Here is a 26,292-nt window from a genome sequence, read left to right as displayed (position 1 = left end):
GATGTGTGTACCTTCCAGCTACATCATCTAGATGTCTGGACCATGCTGTTGCCGTTGTATTGTTTGTCCCTGAAATACATGAAGGGTCAGTTCCTATGCAAATCCTGCTTCAGGGGCATGTGCAACATGAAATGTGTCCGTGAATGCTCCTGATGTCGCCATCACTATTATGCAGGTATTGTTTGCATTGTGAGCTTTGGATATTTGTTTCACAACCTATTGTGCATCCCATTGACCTTCCATTGTGTTGCAATGTGGGTGCTGTGTGGGTCCATCGATGAGCAGCACCTGCGACAGGATGTGTGTGTGATGGGCTCCATGGCTGCACAGGTCATGTAACACTGCCTGCAGGTGAGTTGCTTCCTTTATGCTTTCCGTTTCCATCCGCTGGGGTGTGGTGGTTGGACTGCCACGGTCATTCTGGCTGTAGGCAACATCATAATGTTTCCATTTGAAACACTTGCTCCGTCGGCATTTTTGGCCTGCCTCGCCGCTGCGGTGGTCTGCGCTGCCTGGTGGTGCTGGCGGGACTGCGGCAGTCTTTCCCTATGGGACTGCCAGCATCGTAATACTGTGGTCTGACTGCCAAGCATATGGCGGTCACACCGCCGCCATGGTGTTGCACAAACCGCCAAACTCGTAATGCGACCCTTTGAGAATATGTAACATTGATTTCAATATGTAATATTAATTTTAAAGCAAATCAACATAAGTTCAGAGCAAGCCATATTCATTTAAACAGCAGTCATATTCATTTAAACATGGCTTGTGTTCATTTCAATATTTACCTAATTCTTTTCAAAGCATGTTACATTTATCTCACAGTGTCATTTTCGTTTCAAAAAGTGTGATATTCATGTTACAGAATGTCATATTACTTTTGATGTGGGCCATATTAATTTCACCAGGTGTGATATTAATTTCAAAGTGGCTCATATTCATCTTAACATGTGTCATATTCCTTTCTATGAACGTCATTCATTTCAATGGATGCCATATTCACCTTAACACCTGTCATAATAATTTTAACACGGGTCATATCCATTTCAACATAGGTCATATTAATCTCAATATATGCAGTATCTATTTTGCTGTGTATCATATCAGTTTCAAAGCATAACATATTCATTTTGACTAGTTTCATTTTAATTTCAGCATTGGTCATATTCAGTTTAAGACATGTTGAATTCATTTCGGTGGAGCTCATATGTGTTTCAAAGCATGTCATATTCATCTTAGCATGTGTCATATTTCTTTCTATGAACGTCATTCATTTCAATGGATGTCATATTCACCTATAATATAATTATAATAATTTTAACATGGGTCATATCCATTTCAACATAGGTCATATTAATCTCAATATATGCAGTATCTATTTTGCTGTGTATCATATAAATTTCAAGGCATAACATATTCATTTTGACAAGTTTCATTTTAATTTCAGCATTGGTCATATTCAGTTTAAGACATGTTGAATTAATTTCGTTGGAGCTCATATCTGTTTCAGTGCTTGTCATATTCATCTTAGCATGTGTCATATTTCTTTCAATGGATGCTTCATTCATATGAACACATCTTAATTTTAACATGAATCCTATCCATTGCAACATATATCATAATCATGTCATTGTATATCATATCACTTTTAATGCAAGCCATATTTATTGTGATAAATGTCATGATCATTTTAAAGTTACTCGTATTAATTTTTAAAACATGTAAAATTAATTTCAATTAAGGTCATATTCATTTCAACTCATGTCATATTCATTTTAACATGTGTTATATTCGTTTCAATCAATGTTAAGTTTATTTCAATGGATGTCATATTCATATTAACACTTGTCATATTAATTTTAAGATGCAACTTATCAATTTTAACAGATATCATATTAATTTGAATATGTATCATATTCATTTTAATGTGTCATATTAATTTCAAGGGGTGCCATATTCATTTTAACAAATCTCATGTGAATTTCAGCTGTGGTCATACTCATTTGAAGGCATGTCAACTTCAATTCAATGGGATTGCATTCATTTCAGCACAAGCCATATTCATTTTCATTCATTTCCTATTCACTTCTATGTGTCTCATATTCATTGCCATCTCGGTAATATTGATTTCAACACAATTCAAATTCATTGCAACATGTTTAATGTTCATTTCAATGTACATTGTATTAGTTTCAATGTGCATTGTTTTCTTTTCATAATATAATACATTCATTTCAATACTTTATATTATTTTCAATCTGCCATACTAATTTCAATGTATATCATATTTCTCTTGGCATAAGTCAATCATTTCAAGAAATGCCCCATTCTTTTTGGTGAATATTGTGTTCGTTTCAGTGATTGCTCTATTGTTTACAGTGAGGGCCATATTAATTTCAGTATGATTTATATATATTTCAATATATTTGTTATTCAATTTGGTGTGTGTGTTATTCATATTAATCACTAAGTAGCATATTCATTCTGCCAGGTTTCATATTTGTTTTGGTTCAATTCAGATGAACTCTGCCAGGTATCATAATTATTTTGACACATAGTACATTCAATCTGGTGTGTGTCATGTTCATCTTGCAGCACCTATACATTTCAGGAGGTGTCCAATATGGGGAGCTGTAATTTTGACATGAACGGCTTCCCATAGTCCCTATATGTTCTTTTGTGGAAGACAGATTTTACTTTACTGCTTTAAACTGAAAATATAAGAACATCACTAATGTCATGTGATTTACTATACTTAGCAATATGTGTGCATGCTCTATTTCCATTACCTTAAATACCCCTGGATTAACATTTGTATACATATAAAATGTCATTTTAGATTCAGGCCTGTTTTGTCAGAGGGCCTTTAGCAAAAGATGTACACTCCGTCTTTAAAGTTCAAACAAATAAGCAAATCTAGTTCAAAGTCCGTTGTTGAATCACACATGACTTCAGGAAACTTTGCCGAGAAATAAAATGTCCCTAATTTGATCCATAGGAAAGCAGAGACTTGGATCCTGAATACTTCAAAACCAACATCTTTGTAGTGATATCCAGCTGCAGCAACATTGTAGCACAGATTGCCTAGAACAGACACCAGGCACCATCAGGGAAGTTATACCTGAAGATCCAGGATGGCTGTTGTCAAGGGTCAATGGCACATAGGATATATATAGTTCAAGGATGATGCTCTATCTTACAGCGTGTTCCCAACACATGCACTGCTTGAATCCAGTCAGGGCCTACACACTGTACTGACCCCAAGCCTTTCCTCTGCTGCAAGGCCCCCTATCATAGATGAGCTCAAGGTTCTGCTTCTTCGTACATAAACTCAACATGCCGGTAAACAGCACTTCTAGTCGTACATGCTGACAAACTGCTACCAATTTTCACAACTAAAAGATGTAACTACCAAACAAACCCTTTAGGAAAAACATAGATCATTGTCATCAGTGCTAAAGGTGTTGTGCCAGCGGTCAACCTTCAGAGCTTGTATTGTACCCCACTTGAGAAAATCTGCCTTTTGACAATAGATGAGACCTTCATGCTAATATTAGAAATTGGTGCCAATATTACTTAACTATGATATCACATATTAAAGGGAAGCTGCTCTTTAATTTATATAATACAACTGGCCTGCTAATGAAGGACAACACCTTCATGTCAATGTATGAATTAAGACTTAAAGCCGCCCCAATTGCAAACACCTTTCCTGAAGCCTGTTTCTGTATGAAGCAGATAAAGTAAGGGTTCTTTACTTTCTGACAGTTTCATCAATTTTGGCATTGAGTAACAAAGCTGTCACCACAAGGCATTTAAGGCCAGAGTTGAAATCACTTGCCAACTGTGATGACTTTTTTTCCACCCCAGTTTACCACACACTTATTTAGAAAAATTGATGGGACAGCAGTGCAGTACCCTCTACACCATGAAGATTTAAATAAAATTATGTTAATAACAAACCCCCTTTCCGGATCTATGCCATCAAACTCTGTAGCAGTGCCACTTCATTGAACTTAACAGGGCCTCCTGAATATTTCTATGAACCGTATAAAAAAAAAGACATTGTTATTCAAATTACTCCTCAAGAAGACATTTTGACAGCGGGAATATTTTAAGATTTTTGACAAGGCACAGCAATTTCAAGTATATACATTCTAGTTATATTGCTTGTGCATGCTGGTAATCAGACAGATTTCCCAACTGGGGTCTCCTGTTCACCAGATGACACTACAAATTAACCCTAGATTTAAAAAACTGGATCATCACTATGGGGGTCATTCTGACACCCGCCGGGCGCGGTCACCGCGCGCCCGGCGGGAGCCGCCAAAATACTGTACCGCGGTCGGAAGACCGCGGTGGGTATTTTGAGGTATCCCCTGGGCTGGCGGGCAGCCTCCAAAAGGCCGCCCGCCAGCCCAGGGGAAACCGTCCTTCCCACGATGAAGCCGGCTCGTAATCGAGCCGGCGGAGTAGGAAGGTGCGACGGGTGCTACTGCACCCGTCGCATATTTCACTGTCTGCTAAGCAGACAGTGAAATACAAGCGGGGCCCTCTTACAGGGGACCCTGCAGTGCCCATGCCATTGGCATGGGCACTGCAGGGGCCCCCAGGGGCCACGCGACACCCCCTACTGCCATCCTGTTCCTGGCGGCCGAACCGCCAGGAACAGGATGGCGGTAGGGGGTGTCAGAATCCTCTCGGCGGCGCAGCAAGCTGCGCCGCCTTGGAGGATTCCAACGGGCAGTGGTAAACCGGCGGGAGACCGCCGGTTTACCCTTTCTGACCGCGGCTGAACCGCCGCGGTCAGAATGCCCTCGGGAGCACCGCCAGCCTGTTGGCGGTGCTCCCGTGGTCGGTGGCCCTGGCGGCCACCGGCCGCCAGGGTCAGAATGACCCCATATATCTTGAGCATTAGCTCCTTTATTACAGACCTACTCAAACTCAGTCAATAAAACACAAGACCGTCTCTTGCAATCTTCAGTCTTGAAAAGGCATTAGGTTCAGAAAAAGGCAGTTACACTAGTGCTATCAACCACTATCTTGCTAAAGGTTGGAAAGAACATTTAGGAAGATCCTGCTGTTTAAAGGGGGACTCCTTTTCAAGAACTGCAGTTGCGGATTGGGGAGGGCTTTCTTCTGAGCTCATGAAAGGAGGGAACAGAAGTACCCCCAGCCCTACTCTGGTTGCCGAATCTCAACACCTTTTAGTTTGCTGCTGGATTAACATTGATATCTCATACAATCCTGACTCGGAGTGATAAATTACTGCATTCTATATTATATATTTTTTCATTGGGAAATCTGCTATGACGAGAGGGAACTTAACTTTTCACTTGAAGAAAATTTTAAAAAGCAAAAAATGGCTGTGCCTGTGTTGATATATTTACACTTATTTCCCAACCTGCGATTTCAAGGTGTTAGTTGAAGTTGGTTGAAATACTTTATTTCAGCGGTTTGACCTATAGATAAACAGTAAAAACAAAATTCTCATAAAAAACAGCAAAGACTAATTGATATCTAGTCTTCTAAGGTGCTCCATTTCTTATATACGTTATATTGCTTGTCACAATATATTACTACTGCAATCTCTGTGAGGTTTTTGTTAGCTCCTCATGATCAGCTTACAAATCCTTAAAACCTTTTTAGCAATTAAAAACACCAGTTTAACACATTTATGCCCCACCTACAGTACCACCATTGCTCATTCAGAGCATGTTAGCTTTAGAACTAGCCCACTACCGCTCCTCGTAAAGTGGCAGTGCAGCAACAAGCCTATCAAGGTCCTTACTTTACCAGAGTCCTTAAACCCCATGTGGAATAACTCCCCCAGCCACCTCGCATGCCCCTCCTAAGCCAGAGCCCTATCTCTTCTGATCCACACACCCAGGAGAGAACGGCTCATAGAATAGACTAAAGTCTTGTCTGTGCTTGTCTTAAACAGGCGCATTGCCACTCGATAATCCCAGGGATAAGCAACTGGCCTAAGCCACCGCCACCTTGAGGCTCGGTGCCCAGGGCAGACAATAACAATATTTTTGACTGGCTTAGATGTACACAGGGGGCATAAGACAGATGGCCCATCTCCTCCCCATGAACTACAGAAAGCTTTTAAGGGCAAGCAGCTGTATCTAAATCACAGATACAAACTTTATGCCCTAGGTGGCGTAACATAGTCCAGGAAATCTTCAAATTTGGGCACAACTTTGAATTCCAGATATGTTTCTGTGAGATGACCCAGGTTAGCCATATACTGTTGGCGCTCCCTAATATATTGCCAGTAAGCCACCTTAACTACCTGTTTGTCTTCACTCCGGATTTTGTCCAGCTGTTCCCAAAGTGCCTCAAGCTTCAACTTTTTAAACCATGCAAAGACAAAACCCAGCCAAGGGACTTTCCGAGCTAGGTCTAGCCTTACCAAGTGTCTTTGACATGCATGGCCAACTCGGGGGTAGACCAAACCCGTATCCAATAGAGTAGGGGTTTTAGCTGTATTTGATCAATCACCTGATTAATACCCATGTCATATCTCAAGGGTATAAGCGGGGTAGGTGGTGCGGCCGCTAGTGCCCTAATAAAATTGTTTTCAGCTATCTCTATCCTATGTGATTTAGCATACCCCCATATTTCTGCTCCATAGGTTGCTGCATTGAGAGCCTTAGCTCGATAAGCCTCAACAGCTGGTGCGATAGAGCGAGTGCTTGTGGCTCTGAAGAATCGAAGAATAGCGTTAGATCTATGTACTAGTGTTAGGGAACTTTTTAATACTTGGGGGTCCCATTTTAATTTTGGGAACAAGGTAATACCTAGATAATCAAATTCTGACACCCTTTCAAGGTTGGAATCACCCACTTTTATGCTCCTCATTCTGACTGTAGAATTTTCAAAGACCATAACTTGGTCTTAGAGCAGTTTATCTCTATCCCCCTTTCTCTACAAAAGGACCCGAATTTTAACACCATGTTTTGTAGCCCCATTGGAGACTTGGAAATTAGCAGTGAGTCGTCTGCAAACAGAAGGATGGGGATTTTCCCTTCACAAATGGTGGGAGAATCATTTATACACTGTCCAAGATATTTGGTGATGTCATTCATATATGGAGAAAAAAGCGTAGGGGCCAGCACACAACCTTGTCGACCCCCTTGGCGTATCGGAAGTCTAGATGTCACCTCTCCTTGCCCACCCCACCGGACCTGGGTGTAGTTTCCACCATGTAGTCTAATCAAGATGTCCACTAAACTACTATGGACTCCCATCTTCCTTAGAATTTGCCACAGTTTATCACGTGGGATTAAGTCAAAAGCAGCTAACAGATCAACAAAGACTACATGTAATCTCTGACGTTGTAGGAGGACCTGTTTTTGTACACTACTGAAAACCTAAATACCTGATCGATGGTACTTGTCTTGAGCCGAAATCCTGCCTGCAAGGGTGAGAATATCTCTACGCTAGCTGCCCAGCCCAACAGTTTGTCAAGAACCTACCTAGCAAATATTTTTTTGAGATTATCCAGCAGGCTAATAGGACGAAAGTTTGCAGGGCAGCTTGCGTTTCCTTTTTTTAAATACAGGAATAATTTTGGCCCCTTTCCAGGTATCCGGCATTCTGCCCCGCTTACTATTGCATTGGAAAGAAGAGTTATATACCCTGCCCACATTCGTGGTTCGGACTTGTTTAGGTCTCCAGAAATTCCATCCAAGCCTGGAGCTTTAAAACGTTTCAGACTATCGATAGCTGCCAGCATATCTTCCATAGAAAAAAACATTAGAGGACTATCTGCCTCACCTGCCTCACCCAAAGCTATACAATGGTTTTCCGCCCCTAATGCTCTGTTAAGGTCTACTAAGGGGCTCCCAGTGTGTTGATGTGGAGTACCACCAGAGACCTCCCCCTTATCATTTACACTTACCGAATATAGAGCACCAAAGTGTTCCTCCCACTTATCTGCTGCAATGTTACAGCGCCTCAAAGTACCCAATTTACCAGTTTCATCTGATATTATGGCCCACAAGGCATGATTATCTCTTAGCTTCAATGCCTTAAGTAGCTTTTGCCAGCTTTCATCATCTCTTTCTTTCCTTGCCTTCCTTTTAATACATTGCTCTTGCGTACTTAATATCTGCTCGATTACACTCCCTTATGGCGGTTACCAGTACTCTCTTAGCCATCCTACAATCCCTATTAAACCAATGTGGATGTTTTTCTCCCGACCTATGGCTGCCTCGGTATTCACTAGAGAAAATCAATGTAAGTTTATGTAGGAAAGTACCATCTTTCTTGGCATGTTACCCCCAATTTTACGTGTATGTCAGTATGTTTTTGCCTGTCTCACTGGGATCCTGCTAGCCAGAACCCCAGTGCTCATAGTTTGTGGCCTAAATGTGTATGCCTGTGTGGTGCCTAACTGTGTCACTGAGGCTCTGCTAATCAGAACATCAGTGTTCATGCTCTCTCTGCCTTTAAATTTGTCACTATAGGCTAGTGACTACATTTACCAATTTCAATTGCCATACTGGACCCCCCTTATAAGTCCCTAGTATATGGTACCTAGGTACCCAGGGCATTGGGCTTCCAAGAGATCCATATGGGCTGCAGCAATTCTTTTGCCACCCATAGGGAGCTCAGACAAACCTTTACACAGGGCTGCCATTGCAGCCTCAGTGAAATAACGCACACATTATTTCACAGCCATTTTCAGCGCTCTTAAGTAACTTATAAGTCACCTATATGTCTAACCTTCACTTGCTGAAGGTTAGGTGCAAAGTTACTAAGTGTGAGGGCACCCTTGCACTAGCAAAGGTGCCCCCACATAGTTCAGGGCCATTTCCCTGGACTTTGAGTGCGGGGACACCATTACACGTGTGCACTACATATAGGTCAATACCTATATGCAGCTTCATAATGGTAACTCCGAATATGGCTATGTAACATGTCTAAGATCCTGGAATTGTCCCCCCATTCCAAATCTGGTATTGGGAAGCCAATTCCATGCATCCTGGGGGCTCCACTATGGACCCCTAGTACTGCCAAACCAGCTCTCTGGGGTTTTCTCTGCAGCTGCGGTTGCTGCCATCCCACAGACAGGGTTCTGCCCTCCTGGGGTTTGGGCAGCCCAGTCCCAGGAAGGCAGAACAAAGAATTTCCGCTGAGAGAGGGTGTTACCTATTTCCAAAGGGAGAGGGTGTATTAAAGGCTGGGAGGGGTAGCCTCTCCCAGCCTCTGGAAATGCTTTGAAGGGCACAGATGGTGCCCTCCTTGCATAAGCCAGTCTACATCGGTTTAGGGAACCCCAGGCCCTGCTTTGGCGCGAAACTGGACAAAGGAAAGGGGAGTGACCACTCCCCTGTCCATCACCACCCCAGGGGTGGTGCCCAGAGCTCCTCCAGTGTGTCTCAGACCTCTGCCATCTTGTTTCCAGAGGTGTGGGAGCACTCTGGAGGCCTCTGAGTGGCAGGTGCCAGCAGGTGACGTCCGTGACCCCTCCTGATAGGTGCATACCTGACTAGGTGGCCAATCCTCCTCTGAGGGCTATTTAGGGTCTCTCCAGTAGGCTTTTCCTCAGATTACGACGTGCAAGAATTCATCAGGGTTCCTCTGCACTTCTCTCTTTTCGACTTCTGCAAATGATCGACCGTTGACTGCTCCAGGACGCCTGCAAAACTGCAACAAAGTAGCCAGAAGACTACCAGCGACATTGTAGCACCTAATCCTGCCGGCTTTCTCGACTGTTTCCTGGTGGTGCATGCTCTGGGGGCTGCCTGCCTTCACCCTGCACTGAAAGCCACGAAGAAATCTCTGGTGGGTCGATGGAATATTCCCCCTGCTTCAGCACGCACCAAACTTCAGCTTCACCATTACTCTGGGTCCCCTCTCATCCTGACGAGCATGACCCCTGGAACACAGGTAGTGGACCCAAGTGACCCAGACTGTCCAGTGGTCCAACTGTCTGAATTTGGAGGAGGTAAGTCTTGCCTCCCCTCCCCAGACAGTAATCCTATGCACTGCGTGATCTGCAGCTCCAAGGGCTTCTGTGCACATTTCCAAGAAATCCTGCATGCACAGCTTATCCTATGTCCCAGCACTCCTTCCTGCGATGCTCAGCTCCCTGAGTTGACCTCTGGTATCATGGGACCTCTCTTTGCAGTGTTGAGACGACTGCTGTGTTCAGTCTTCTTGAACCCATGTTCAAGGACTTCTGCAGGTGCTTCCTTCCTGTCCGTGGGCTCTCTAGGTTGCTTAGGGCCCCCTCTTTCTCCTCTCCGAAGTGGCGACATCCTGGTCCTTCCTGGGCCCGGGCAGCACCCTTTTTCTCCAAACGCGACTCTTGCAGGTAGCAAGGCTTGTTTGTGGTCTTTTGCCAAGAAAACAACTCTGCATTCTCCATCACACCGTGGGACATCTTCTGCACAAAGAAGATCTTCCTACCTCCTTTTGTTGTTGCAAAACCTGCAGCTTCTTCCAACCGGAGGCAGCCATTTTGCACCTTCATCCGGGGTTTAGTGGGCTCCTGCCCCACCTGGACACTTTAGCGTCTCTTGGACTTGGTCCCCTTCCTTTGCAGGTCCTCAGGTCCAGGAATCCGTCTTCAGTGCTTTGCAGTCTGTTGTGGTCCTTGCAAAATCCTTTATCACGACTTTAGTGTGTTTCTCGGGAAATAGTAGTACTTTACTCCTTTTTTCCAGGGTTTTGGCGTGGGGTCTCCTTTACACCCTTAGTGTTTTCTCACACTCCCAGCCACCCTCTACACACTACAGTTGCCTAGGGGTGCCTATGTGGTTCGCATTCCACTTTCTTAGTATATGGTTTGTGTTGACCCTAGGCCTATTGCATCCTATTGTGTTTTACAGTGTTTGCACTACTTTCTGACTGTTTTACTTACCTGATTTGGTTAGTTGTGTATATTTTGTGTATGTTACTTACCTCCTAAGGGAGTATATCCTCTGAGATATTTTTGGCACATTGTCACTAAAATAAAGTACCTTTATTTTTAGTAACTATGAGTATTTTCTTTCTTATGATATAGTAGCTATATGATATAAGTGGTATTGCATGAGCTTTGCATGTCTCCTAGTTCAGCCTTGGCTGCTCTGCTATAGCTACCTCTATCAGCCTAAGCTGCTAGAACACTACTACACTCTACTAATAAGGGATAACTGGACCTCGTATAAGGTGTAAGTACCATTGGTACCCACTACAAGCCAGACCATCCTCCTACAGTTTATCAAACAACATACTATGAGTTTGTAAAAAAAGATTGGGGTCTACATGCCGATCTTCAAATTTGTCTAAAAACTGTACGAACCACTGTTAGATCTCAGCATGCGCTTCCCGATCAGCCAGGACTCTAGGCCTGTTCTTCGTGGCTGATTATTAGAGATACTGGGTTACGAAAGGTCTGAAAGTCCCCAGTTGGGAGACCTAACAAATTTCCCTCCATTAAACCATACTGCTAGTGGGCAATGGTCATGCTCAGTGGTGCTAAGTACCTCCATATCTACCAGATCCGGCCATAATCGCACATCCAACAAGGTATAATCAATCACCCTCCTCTGGTGCCCCTTTCTAAAAGTGGGCGCTCACGCTTGATCCAAGTTTGTCCTCCCATTACAGGCAGGTAGCCTGCCACCACTGCCACTATCTCCAGGGTCACGTGGGAAAGATGACTTATTTGCCTTCCTACCAGCTGTGGGACACCCCATTGATCATCCTCTTCCCTGATTACCATGTTGATGGCAAGACAAGGTTCAAATAAGGTATTGAAGTCACCAGCCACTATTAGGCTAGACGTACTTTTTTTCAAATTTCAAGCATGGCCAAAACCGAGGACTCTCTATTTGCTAGCAAAGTACGTGCATACACATATAATATAACCAAGGTTAATTTCCTTGGGAATTGTAAGCTAATGCCCATTAGGTCAGGGGAGTCTATCCTCAGTAATTCTTGCCTGCAGACTATGGCCCTCATTACAACCCTGGCGGTCGGTGTTAAGCAGCGGTAATACTGCCAACAGACCGGTGGTAAACAAAATTAAATTATGACCATGGCGGAAACCGCTCAGACAGACATACATTTTAACACACCGACCGCCACGGCGGAATCAACAAGCACCACAGCGGTAACCGCCAACAGCCAGGCGGAAGACAGTGTACTGCCCAGACTATTATGACCGGCCTATCCGCCACCTTTTCCGGGGTGGTTCCAACGAAATCAAAAGCATGGCCAAAACACTGCACAGAAGTCAAAGGACTCACCTGTGGAGACTCATGGAACAACCATGATGCCATGGAGCCCGAGCTGCACATATTTCTGCTGCATTATGAACATCAATGCCGGCGAAGACGACCATGGTGAGTACTGCCGCCTAGCACACAAGGGATGGGGGAGGAAAAAGAGTGACACACTCACACAGCACACACACACCCACCCCCAACACCATACACACAACCAGATGCAGTAATAATACATATTCACCCCGTACCCCTCAGGAATAATGCAAGGACAAAATGATTTGAAGAAAGTGAGTGTAATACGATAAAATAACATGAATAAGTGCATCAAAATACAAACGTATATACATATTTACAAATGTAGGGACACTGCCCAGTCCTCAGTGTCCGCGGGCCACAGGGCCGCAACACATAGGCCAAGGCCCCACATCACTCCTGCAACAACACGGAGAGAACACTGCAGGGGCATCAGGTCAAAAATACACAGGCACCTCAGGGGGATGGGGAATGGGGGGGCACCTCAGCCAGAAGATGGTTCAACACCACTGGTCCTTGAGGGGGCAACATGCCCATTACTCTGTCCTGGGGAGTGCAAGGCCATAGTCTCTCAAGTGGGTGGTTTGCCCACTGCTTGGTCCTGGGGAGTGCAAGGCCACAGTCTCTTTAGTGGGTGGTTTGCCCATTGCTTGGTCCTGGGGAGTGCAAGGCCACAGTCTCTCTAGTGGATGGCTTCTCCACTGGTTCTGGAGGGGGCATTGTGCCCAATGTGCTTCATCCTGTGAAGGATGGGGTGAGTGGATGGTTTCGTCCACTGGTTTGAGGTGAGTGGATGGCTTTTTCAACTGGTTCTGGAGGAGGCATTGTGCCCAGTGTGCTTCATCCTGGGAAGGATGGGGTGAGTGGATGGCTACGTCCACTGGTTCTGGAGGGGGCATTGTGCCCAGTGTGCTTCATAGTGGGAAGGATGGGGTGAGTGGATGGCTTCATCCACTGGTTCTGGAAGGGGCATTGTGCCCAGTGTGCTTCATCCTGGGAAGGATGGGGTGAGTAGATGGCTTCTCCACTGGTTCTGGAGGGGGCATTGTGCCCAGTGTGCTTCATCTTGGGAAGGATGGGGTGAGTGGATGGCTTCGTCCACTGGTTCTAGAGGGGGCATTGTGCCCAGGGTGCTTTATCCTGGGAAGGATGGGGTGAGTGGATGGCTTCTTCCACTGGTTCTGGAGGGGGCATTGTGCCCAGTGTGCTTCATCCTGGGAAGGATGGGGTGAGTAGATGGCTTCTCCACTGGTTCTGGAGGGGTCATTGTGCCCAGGGTGCTTCATCCTGGGAAGGATGGAGTGAGTGGATGGCTATGTCCACTGGTTCTGGAGGTGGCATTGTGCCCAGTGGGCTTCATCCTGGGAAGGATGGGGTGAGTGGATGGCTTCGTCCACTGGTTCTAGAGGGAGCATTGAGCCCAGTGTGCTTTATCGTGGGAAGGATGGGGCGAGTGGATGGCTTCTTCCACTAGTTCTGGAGGGGGCATTGTGCCCTGTGATGCAGATTGTGGGGAGTGCAAGGTCACAGTCCCGCACCTGGGTGTCAGACCCACAGGATTTGCAGGGGGCAGGACTACACACTGGCCCTCATTCTGACCTTGGCGGGCGGCGGAGGCCGCCCGCCAAAGTCCCGCCGTCAGGTTACCGTTCCGCGGTCGAAAGACCGCGGCGGTAATTCTGACTTTCCCGCTGGGCTGGCGGGCGGTCTCCTTCAGACCGCCAGCCAGCCCAGCGGGAAAGAGGCTTCCACGATGAAGCCGGCTCGGAATCGAGCCGGCGGAGTGGAAGCTGTGCGACGGGTGCAGTTGCACCCGTCGCGTATTTCACTGTCTGCGCAGCAGACAGTGAAATACATGTAGGGGCCCTCTTACGGGGGCCCCTGCAATGCCCATGCCAGTGGCATGGGCACTGCAGGGGCCCCCAGGGGCCCCGCGACCCCCCCTACCGCCATCCGGATCTCGGCGGTCCGACCGCCGGGATCTGGATGGCGGTAGGGGGGGTCGAAATCCCCGCGGCGGTGCAGCAAGCTGCGCCGCCGCGGAGGATTCAATGGGGCCGCGGTACACTGGCGGGACCCCGCCAGTGGTGCCGGTCCGACCGCGGCTTTACCGCCGCGGTCGGAATCCCCATTGGAGCACCGCCGGCTTGTCGGCGGTGCTCCCGCGGTCCTCCGCCCTGGCGGTCAAAGACCGCCAGGGTCAGAATGAGGGCCACTGTCTGTTGGCAGTGACAGCTGCTCAGTGGTGGCAGTGGCAGGGCTGGTGTCGGTGCTGGCAGTGGTGGGGGAGGCTCCAGCCGATCCCCTGCAGCCTCGATGGCTGCCCACTGGGGCTGCTGGCAGTGGTGGGGGGAGGCTCCAGCTCATCCCCTGCAACCTCGGACGGCTTCTAACTGGGGCTGCTGCTGCTGGCAGTGATGCTGCTGGCGGTGCTGGCAGTGGTGGGGGAAGGCTCCAGCCCATCCCCTGCAGCCTCGGACAGCTGCCCACTGGGGCCGCTGCTGCTGCTGGCAGTGGTGCTGGTGGCGGTGCTGGCGGTGGTGCTGTCAGTGGTGGGGGCGAGGCTCCAGCCCTTCCCGTGCAGCCTCGGACGGCTGAACCACCATGGTTGGTGGTGGGGGCTCAGAATGAGTCCCAGCACAAGGCCTCCTGTCCTTCCTGCCTGCTGGGGCAGGCCTCTTTCCCTTCCTGTCATCAGCTGGGGATTGCCCTTCCCTCCTGCAACTGGTGGTGCCTCCTTGCCCTTCCCTCCTGCAGCTGGTGGTACCTCCTTGCCCTTCCTAGACGCTGCTGGTGGTGCCTCCTTGCCCTTCCCTGTCGCAGCTGCTGGTGCCTTTTTGCCCTTCCTTGAAGCACCTGGTGCAGGCACTCTTTTAGTGTTGCTGCCTGGTGCCCGGGATCCTTTCCCAACTGCAGTAGCTGTCAACTCTACTGTGGCCATGGACTGGGTGGCTGAGGTGCTTGCCTGGGTTCTGACCACCCTGGCCCGACGTGAAGGACGGGGGGTTGGGGGGGAGTGGTAGGGAAGAGGTCAACGGTGAAGAGGAAAAGCTTCTTAGGGACATTGGGGCGGGAAGAGGGTGAAGGTTTGGGAGTGGAGGAAGAGGAAGTGGTTGTAGGAGGTGTCTGTCTGCTGTGTTTGGGTGCAGGTGCATGGGCTAGATGCTGTTGTGAGGTGGGTGGCTGTTGGGTGTCTGAGTGCTTGCATTTGTGTACTTTGGGAGGAGGGGGCACAGACACAGTGGGAGAGGACACAGGGAACGTGTGCATGGATGTGGGGGGGGTGACTGCCAGTGAGGGGCGTGTAGTGATAGGCGTGATGGTGTTGGTGGTAGTGGATGAGGATGTAGTGCATGTAGGTGTGAGTGGAGACGCAACTGGGAGGGAGGTGGACGACAAGGAGGAGGGGGCCACAGTGGAGGCAGTGGATGTTGGTATGTCTGCATCTGGATGGTGTTTGTGTGAGTGCCTGTGGGATGAAGTGTGGTGCTTGTGTTTGCCTGAACCACTCCTGTGTGTTGTCTTGTGTGCATGCTGGTCTGCCTGTGTGCTTGAGATATGTTGGGGGTTGATGGGAATGGGATTGGGTAGAGGAAGTTGGAGGGGGAGGCTAGGAACAGGGACAATGGCTGCCATCAGGGAGGAGGCCAGAGCCTGGATTGATCTCTGTTGGGCCGCCATGCCAGAGTGAATGCCCTCCAGGAATGCATTTGTTTGTTGCAAATGGGCTGCCAGCCCCTGGATGGCATTCACAATGGTTGACTGCCCAACAGAGATGGATCGCAGGAGGTCAATAGCCTCCTCACTTAGGGCAGCAGGGCTAACTGGGGCAGGGCCTGAGGTGCCTGGGGCGAAGGAGATACCCACCCTCCTGGGTGAAGGGGCACGGGAAACATGCTGAAGAGCCGCTAGGAGGGCGGGTCTGGTACGGGGGTGATGGCTGTACCTGTAGTTGGGGGTGGGCACAGAGGTGTCCGCCACCACCAGGGAGCTTCCATCGGAGGAGGTATCACTGTCAGAACTGTCCTCTCCTGTCTCTGCCATGGTGCTCCCCTCGCCCTCTGTCACACGGTGTCCTCACCGTCAGTAAATTCGGCCTCCTGGGCCCTGTGGGATGCAGCTCTCCCCATCACCGGTGCCTCTGCACCTCCGCCAGATGATGCTAAAGCACTTAAGGACAGGGTGACAAAACAAAAAGGGTGGGTGGAGACAAAGGATACCCTTGGTCAGTGTTGGCAACAAGACCACCTCTGGCATACACAGCACCCTCACACAAAGGGAACAGCCCTACGCACTAGGCAATGCACTAACAGTCACAATGCTAGTCACCAGCCCATGGACAGGGATACCTAATGCCAATTGCAGCATACCTGAGACCCACAGACCTCTGCCCAGTAGTGGATGCCTTCTACCTTGATTGAAAGAGGTTTACATCAGAACCTGCCCAACATGGGCCCTACCCTGCAATGTCTGGCCTGGCCTAGGCCCACATCCCCCGCCCGGGTGCCACCCCACCACGCGCAAGTAGTATATTGGGGCACTGTACTCACCCCCTTGTGGCTGCTGTGATGCCCTCAAGCACCCATCCAGCTCCGGATAGGCCACTGCCAGTATGCAGCTCATCAGGGGGTTCAGGGTACGACTGGCACCCCTTCCTCGTTGGGAGGCCATCACCAGCTGGGCCTGCGCCGTCTTCCGTGCCCAGCGTCTCAGGTACTCCCACCGTTTCCAACAGTGGGTGCTCTACGTGTAAATAGTTACTTGCTTTTCAATATATTCTAACATGAACACTGACAAAACTTATTAATGTTGAAGTTATAATCTTGAATGTTTTACATGCCTTATTTGCATAAATGAATGTGCAATTTTGATTCACTTTACTGAGCTTAAGTGAGGCATGCACGGCCTTGTTTCCTGACGGTAGAAAAAAGTGTTTAGTCCTTCTTGCTAGCGCGACTTCAGATTTAGTTTCAATGAAATGTTAGCTCAGTAATGGATGTTCTGTTGTTTTACGCATAGTGAGCCTGAGAAATTAATGTTGAGTTCAGTACATTCTGCAACTGTGGAAGTTGAATGTCTACATTTGTTTTGACCCGTACAGATGAGCTAAGATGGATAGCTTTCCCATGTTAGTAATGGGAATCTTTACTGATGTTGCATTTCCATGTTGTATGGTGGACTTTGATTGGACAATTGCACCTTCCAGAGTCATGTGGAGGGATGGATGAGCGAATCATCTTGCATTATGAACTTAATATACCGGTCCTCATTTGGATCAGTGGCAGTCTCTCTCTAGACCCCACTTGAGTATTCCGCTCCTCTTCATTCTAGACCCCTTGGATGCCAAGCGATACAGTTGTCTCTTCCTTTAACCCTTCTTTTACAATACATTGCTGGGACTTAGAATTTTGCCCCTGACCCAGAGAAGAAGACTCTTGATCGAGCTTCTGAAATATTTTTACCCACTTTTTGACAACTTTGGTTAGTTAAATTTTGCCCATATATTGTTTGTCCTTTTTCTTTTCACTTTTTGTCCACATATGTTTTATCCCAGCACATGGTTAAATTCTGACTTGCTAATTCTGTAGGGTTTCCTTTGCCCTAGCTAGCTAAGCTTAGGTGACTTTTAAAATACCTTAATGCTTAAAAGAACTGAACAGCTCTTGTGTTCCACCCATCAGGGTATTCTTCTGATGTTTTGTATTACTTTTGTCAAATGTTTAGTCCTTGTGATGTCAGTTTGTTTGAATGGTTTCCGGCACCTTGGTCAACCCTTGGTAATTCTGTATCTTTGTAACTTTGTTTGGGAACTGTCTACATAACTTTGAATCTGAGTTTGTAATAAAACCCCATAACTTTATTTCAGACCCGAGTTTTCCTTTTGTGGCCCCATGGGTCATATTGTCCTTTTAATTTGTATTGTTTGAAGGAATCCTGATTGAACTATTTCTCCACCCCTTCATGCTGGGTGAAAATATTTATTGACCTTGTGTAAAGCATTACAGAAAAAGTGCTTTATCAACAGTGTGTCTGCATTCAGTATCCACTAGCACTAAATGGGGTTGCTGATTATCGTGGATGATGCAAATGGATCCAGTTTCTGTCTGTCCTGACATATATATCCCACCTCATGTGTATCCTTTATCTCTGGGTTTCCTTCCAATCCCGGTCTTGGGAGAGAACCCATTAATAGGCCTCGCAATTGCAGTTGCCTTGGAAACTATTTGCTTTGAGGTACAGGGGAAGTGGTAGGTCAGGCTGGGATCTGAGATAGTAGTTTTGTCCTCAAGACAAGAGTTTCTGCGATGTGGTTATCCAGCAGCTGGTCTAGCCAGGATACCATTTTATAGTATAGTGATGGTAGGATCCTTTAACTTGATCCCTTAAGCTTAAAGCTACTCTAGCTCATTTTGTGGCTTGAGCATTTTGTTTTATAAAACTCTGTTGTTGTCACTGTCCTTTGCCTATTGTTTTGCCATATCCACCATAGGACTGCCATCATTCAAGTGGGGTCGAACTACAAGCCCATTTCTAACACCACAAAGGACAGAAACTACTGTGCAGGGAACTATGTTTTAATGATTGGAGTATTTTAATATGGTTCTTTGTCCCCCTCTCAGTATAACATTGGAAATATTCCAGTCTAGTATGTTCAGCCATTCAGGTGGGTTTCACAGGGATCTCTCTTCTAGTTTCTTGGATTGGTAATACATGCCATCCTAGAGTTTTACGTTTCACCCCTTGAAAGATAAGAGGCAAGCATGAGATCTATCTCGCGAGGGATAATAAATCCTAGTTATTCTGTATGTGAGATACTAGATGATGAGTCACCTCCATGTTTTTCTTTGTCATCTACTGCTAGCATATAGGCAATTCGGTAGTCTCACTTCATAAAGTACTCCTATTTTATTTGAAATGACCTCATGTATCTTCCTTGGTGATTAGTGCTTCCATATCTACACCACTGCTCCCCTCAAGTCTTTGTAATTAAGTAAATAAGACTGTTTTATATAGATATACTTTCCTCAAACAAGTGAGTGTTCAAGCCCCTTTTCTCTTGTCCTTTTGATATCTTTGATCCTGCGCAAACTCTTCCCCACTGTGCCCCTATACCTGTAGAGAATGGAGTCTCCTTGTCCCACTCTAGGTGGTGGCCAGTTTTTGAAGGTTTTTTGCTGAAGAACGCTACCTCTTTTCTTTCCGTACCTGTGGGATTTTTCTCCATGTCACTGTTTCTCCTCATATTTATTTTTCCTGAATTGAGCTCTTCCTGCCCCTACACTGCTGTCCTTTCTTTTTCTTACACTCTGTCACACTGCCATTGTTCACACCCCTACACTTTCTTCTCTGCCTTGTCAGTATTGTTCCTCCATTCTTCTCTGCTGCAGATGCCACTGGGATCTGATGTTGATTTATCCAGAAATTAACCCGAAGCTATTCTTCTTTCATTTCCAGTCCAGAAAGTTATCTGTTCAGTTTTCCTTTCAGCAATTAGGAAAGTGACCGGTCTCGTGTTTTTCTCCTTGGCATTCACATACTGAGATTGGCTTCTTCTCCAGGTGGAAATATTTTAAGAAGTGACTCAGGCACCCCTCTATACCTGTGTTTTCCATCCATGTAAATTTTGTGGTGTCCTGCTTGTTTCCACAGCATGCTTTGAAAAATTTTGCACTCATCAGGTCCACAAACACATATTTTTGTGCAGCTACCAGTCCGTTTATTCGATCTCCACAGATATTAGGGTCCTCGATTATGCACATTTTCATTTAGATTAGTGACCTATGACCTTTGGTCTCTGTGCCTATGGTTAGGTAACACAATGCACGTTTTATCGTGTAATTTCTTTCTACTATGAACGCTTCTTGTTTTGTGAGGTTTTTATTATGATTAGTTTTAGATCTCATAATTGATGCTTTGTTTGGTAGTGTGTATATATATATATATATATGTTCGATGGCATGTGTAGCTGCAGATACACATGCTGTGCACATCCCGCCATCTGGTGTTGGGCTCGGAGTGTTACAAGTTGTTTTTCTTCGAAGAAGTCTTTTTGAGTCATGAGACCGAGGGACTCCTCCCATTTCAACTCCATTGCGCATGGGCGTCGACTCCATCTTAGATTGTTTTTTTTCCGCCATCGGGTTCGGACGTGTTCCTTTTCGCTCCGTGTTTCGGGTCGGAAAGTTAGTTAGAATCTCGGAAAAATCGTCGGTATTGTTTGCGTTCGGTATCGGGTTAGTTACAGCAGATCGACACCGAATTAAGAAGAGCTCCGGTGGCCCTTCAGGGTTTTCTTCCATCCCCGTCGGGGCCTGGTCGGCCCGGCCACGTGTCTCTTCAAGGCTGATGGAACGGACCCCATTCCGCTTCTGTCCAGAATGCCATAACAAGTATCCATATACAGATCAACATCTGGTCTGTAACTTGTGTTTGTCACCAGAACACAAGGAGGGTACTTGTGAGGCCTGTCGAGCGTTTCGGTCCAGGAAGACACTCGGGGACCGAAGAGCAAGAAGACTGCAAATGGCGTCGCGCCGACAGGACAAGAGCGTTTCGAGGAGGAAACATTCTCCACCCGGGAGTCGGACTCTGAGGAGATCGATCCCGAGGAAACGCCGAAAACCGTGAGTAAGACGTTGAAAACAAAAACTCACGAGAAAAGCGCTAAAGCCCAGGGGACGCCACCGCCAACAGGCCATGGCTTAACCCAAAAAAGTGGTGACTGAGCCAAAGCACCGAAAAAGGGCACGCTGGTGTCAAAGTCATCCGACTCCAGTCGAGATACCGCCACACAGAAATCTCGGACCCGAGACATCGGCTCTGAGAAATCTCAGCACTGTGACAGCGTCACCGAACAAATTCGGCACCGAGACACCACCACGCCGAAAATTACAAAGGTTTCTTCGGAGCCTAAAAAGACCTCTGAAAAAGTTTCGGTTCCGAAACATCCAGCCTCGGAGCCGAGAACAGGTTCCTATACAGAGGAACAAGGATTAGCCTCACAAATGAAAAAACATAGGGGGTCATTCTAATCCAAGACTGCCAGGGCTAAAATGACGGGGGCACCGCCAACAGGCTGGCGGTGCCCCGCTGGACATTCTGACCGCGGCGGTTTGACCGCGGTCAGAAGTGGAAAACCGGCGGTCTCCCGCCGGTTTTCCGCTGCCCATTTGAATCCTCCATGGCGGCGCAGCTCGCTGCGCTGCCATGGGGATTCAGACAGCCCATACCGCCATCCTGTTCCTGGCGGTTCGCCCGCCAGGAACAGGATGGCGGTATGGGTTGTTGTGGGGCCCCTGGGGGCCCCTGCAGTGCCCATGCCAATGGCATGGGCACTGCAGGGGCCCCCGTAAGAGGGCCCCACAAAGAATTTCACTGTCTGCATTGCAGACAGTGAAATTCGCGACGGGTGCCACTGCACCCGTCGCACCTTCCCACTCCGCCGGCTCCATTTGGAGCCGACGTCCTCGTGGGAAGGTAGTTTTGCACTGGGCTGGCGGGCGGCCTTTTGGCGGTCGCCCGCCAGCCCAGTGCAAAACCCAGAATACCCTCAGCGGTCTTCCGACCGCGGAGCGGTATTTTGGCGGGGAAGTCTGACGGGCGGCCTCCGCCGCCCGCCAGACTTAGAATCGCCCCCATAGATTTGGAGAGGAACTTCAAGCTGTAGAGCCAGACTATACTCAAAGAAGGCTCCACATTCATCAAGACACAGGGAAGATAACCACTCTTCCTCCAATTAAAACAAAAAGAAAACTTGCCTTTCACGAAAAGGACAAGGAGCCACAGGCAAAGGTGGCAAAGAAAACAACTCCACCACCTTCTCCACCACCATCAGTGCACACATCACCAGTAGCAACTCCTCCACTGATGCACTCACCGACTCATACTGCCATGAGTCAAGATGATCCCGATGCATGGGACCTTTACGATGCTCCAGTATCGGACAACAGCCCAGACTCGTACCCTACCAGGCCGTCCCCTCCTGAGGACAGTACATCTTACACACAGGTGATCGCAAGGGCAGCTGCTTTCCATAACGTCACCTTGCATTCAGAACCAATTGAGGATGACTTCTTGTTTAACACGCTAACCTCCACTCATAGCCAGTACCAAAGACTACCTATGCTCCCAGGAAAGCTAAAACATTCAAAACAAATCTTTCAGGATCCTGTTAAAGGCCGAGCCATAACTCCAAGGGTGGAGAAAAAGTACAAGCCACCGCCAACAGATCCTGTTTATATTACAACGCAGTTAACTCCAGACTCAGTAGTTGTCGGGGCAGCTCGTAAGAGAGCAAACTCTCATACCTCGGGAGACGCACCACCTCCAGACAAAGAGAGTCGCAAATTTGATGCTGCGGGCAAAAGGGTTGCAGCACAAGCAACAAACCAATGGCGCATTGCCAATTCACAAGCGCTTTTGGCAAGATATGACAGAGCTCACTGGGATGAGATGCAACATTTGATAGAACACTTACCCAAGGAGTTCCAAATAAGAGCACAACAAGTGGTGGAAGAAGGACAAAGTATCTCGAATAATCAGATACGGTCTTCAATGGATGCAGCCGATACGGCTGCAAGGACAGTAAATACTGCAATAACAATAAGAAGGCACGCATGGCTCCGCACGTCAGGTTTCAAGCCGAAAATTCAACAAGCCGTGCTAAATATGCCATTTAATGAACAGCAGTTGTTTGGGCCGGAAGTCGACACTGCTATTGAGAAACTCAAAAAAGACACTGATACGGCAAAAGCCATGGGCGCACTCTACTCCCCGCAGAGCAGAGGCACCTTTCGCAAAACACCTTTTAGGGGAGGGTTTCGAGGACAACCTACAGAAACCACAACATCACAAACAAGGCCCACTTACCAAAGCCAATATCAGCGGGGAAGTTTTCGGGGGCAATATAGAGGGGGACAATTCCAAAGAAGTAGAGGAAAATTCCAAAGCCCCAAAAGTCCTCAAAATAAGCAGTGACTCACAAGTCACACATCCCCATCACATAACACCTGTGGGGGGAAGATTAAGCCAATTTTACAAACATTGGGAGGAGATAACAACAGATACTTGGGTACTAGCAATTATCCAGCATGGTTATTGCATAGAATTTCGTGAATTCCCTCCAACAGTCCCACCGAAAACACACAGTATGTTGAAACAATATATAAATCTTCTAGGATTAGAAGTTCAAGCATTGCTCCAAAAAGAAGCAATAGAATTAGTACCAAAACAAGAACTAAACACAGGAGTTTACTCACTGTACTTTCTGATACCCAAAAAAGACAAAACACTAAGACCTATACTAGATCTCAGAATATTAAATACATACATCAAATCAGACCATTTTCACATGGTTACATTACAAGAAGTAATCCCACTGCTCAAACAACAAGACTACATGACAACACTGGATCTAAAGGATGCATATTTCCATATACCAATACATCCTTCACACAGGAAGTACCTAAGGTTTGTATTCCAAGGGATACATTACCAATTCAAAGTGTTGCCATTCGGAATAACAACTGCGCCAAGAGTTTTTACAAAATGTCTAGCAGTAGTAGCTGCACATATCAGAAGGCAGCAAATACATGTGTTCCCGTACCTAGACGATTGGTTAATCAAAACCAACACGCAAAAACAGTGTTCACAACACACAAATTACGTCATAGAAACCCTACACAAACTAGGTTTCTCAATCAATTACTCAAAGTCACACCTTCTGCCGTGTCAAACACAGCAATACCTAGGAGCAACAATCAACACAGTAAAAGGAATTGCCACTCCAAGTCCACAAAGAGTCCAAACATTCCAAAATGTCATACAACCCATGTATCCAAACCAAAAGATACAAGTCAAATTAGTAATGAAACTCCTAGGCATGATGTCCTCATGCACAGCCATTGTCCCAAACGCAAGATTGCACATGCGACCCTTACAACAGTGCCTAGCATCACAGTGGTCACAGGCACAGGGTCAACTTCTAGATCTGGTGTTGATAGACCGCCAAACATACATCTCGCTTCAATGGTGGAACAGTATAAATTTAAACCAAGGGCGGCCTTTTCAAGACCCAGTGCCACAATACGTAATAACGACAGATGCATCCATGACAGGGTGGGGAGCACACCTCAATCAGCACAGCATCCAAGGACAATGGGACATTCAGCAAAAACAGTTTCATATAAACCACTTAGAACTGTTAGCGGTATTTCTAGCTCTGAAAGCATTTCTACCCATAATAACCCACAAATACACTCTTGTCAAAACAGACAACATGACAACAATGTATTACCTAAACAAACAGGGAGGAACACACTCGACACAGTTGTGTCTCCTAACACAAAAAATATGGCATTGGGCGATTCACAACCACATTCGCCTAATAGCACAATTTATTCCAGGGATTCAGAATCAGTTAGCAGACAATCTCTCTCGGGATCACCAACAGATCCACTAATGGGAAATTCACCCCCAAATACTGAACACTTACTTCAGAATGTGGGGAACACCACAAATAGATCTATTTGCAACAAAAGAAAACTCAAAATGCCAAAACTTCGCATCCAGGTACCCACAACATCAGTCTCAGGGCAATGCACTATGGATGAACTGGTCAGGGATATTTGCGTACGCTTTTCCCCCTCTCTCACTTCTTCCATATCTAGTAAACAAGTTGAGTCAAAACAAACTCAAACTCATACTAATAGCACCAACATGAGCAAGGCAACCTTAGTACACAACACTACTAGACCTTTCAGTAGTACCTCATATCAAACTGCCAAACAGACCAGATCTGTTAACACAACACAAACAACAGATCAGACATCCAAATCCAGCATCGCTGAATATATCAATTTGGCTCCTGAAATCCTAGAATTCGGGCACTTAGACCTCACACAGGAATGTATGGAGGTCATAAAACAGGCTAGAAAACCTACCAGTAGACACTGTTATGCAAATAAGTGGAAAAGATTTGTTTATTACTGCCATAATAATCAAATTCAACCTTTACACGCATCTGCAAAAGAGATAGTAGGATACTTACTACATTTGCAGAAATCTAAACTAGCTTTCTCTTCCATTAAAATACATGTTACGGCAATTTCAGCTTACCTGCAAATTGCGCACTCAACTTCATTATTTAGGATACCAGTCATAAAGGCGTTTATGGAAGGCCTAAAGAGAATTATACCACCAAGAACTTCACTGGTTCCTTCATGGAACCTCAACATTGTCTTAACACGACTCATGGGTCCACCTTTTGAGCCCATGCACTCTTGTGAAATGCAATACTTAACGTGGAAAGTTGCATTTTTATTTGCCATCACATCTCTAAGAAGAGTGAGTGAAATTCAAGCATTTACCATTCAAGAACCATTTATTCAAATACACAAAAATAAAGTTGTTCTACGGACCAATCCTAAATTTTTACCAAAAGTAATCTCACCGTTCCACTTGAATCAAACGGTAGAATTACCAGTGTTCTTCCCACAGCCAGATTCTGTAGCTGAAAGAGCACTACATACATTAGACCTCAAAAGAGCACTAATGTACTACATTGACAGAACAAAACTAATTCGAAAGACAAAACAACTATTTATCGCCTTTCAAAAACCTCATACAGGAAATCCAATTTCAAAACAAGGCATTGCTAGATGGATAGTTAAGTGCATTCAAACATGCTATCTTAAAGCTAAAAGAGAACTGCCTATTACACCAAAGGCACACTCAACCAGAAAGAAAGGTGCTACCATGGCCTTTCTAGGAAATATTCCAATGAACGAAATATGTAAGGCAGCAACATGGTCTACGCCTCATACATTTACCAAGCACTACTGTGTAGGTGTTAACTGCACAACAAGCAACAGTAGGTCAAGCTGTACTAAGAATATTATTTCAAACTACTTCAACTCCTACAGGCTGAACCACTGCTTTTTGGGAGATAACTGCTTATTAGTCTATGCATAGTATGTGTATCTGCAGCTACACATGCCATCGAACGGAAAATGTCACTTACCCAGTGTAC

General features: G+C 46.5%; 1 protein-coding gene across 1 annotated transcript in view; it reads left to right on the top strand.

Annotated features, from left to right (window-relative positions):
* FBXL2 (F-box and leucine rich repeat protein 2) overlaps positions 1–26,292 on the top strand; it is a 403,194-nt gene that overhangs the window by 195,364 nt on the left and 181,538 nt on the right. The gene's annotated exons all lie outside the window — the stretch shown is intronic.

The sequence above is a fragment of the Pleurodeles waltl genome, chromosome 2_1, assembly GCF_031143425.1.
Source record: "Pleurodeles waltl isolate 20211129_DDA chromosome 2_1, aPleWal1.hap1.20221129, whole genome shotgun sequence".
In the NCBI taxonomy this organism is placed as follows: Eukaryota; Metazoa; Chordata; class Amphibia; order Caudata; family Salamandridae; genus Pleurodeles; species Pleurodeles waltl.
The sequence above is the reverse complement of the archived record's forward strand: the minus strand, read 5'-3'. Positions and strand labels throughout refer to the sequence as shown.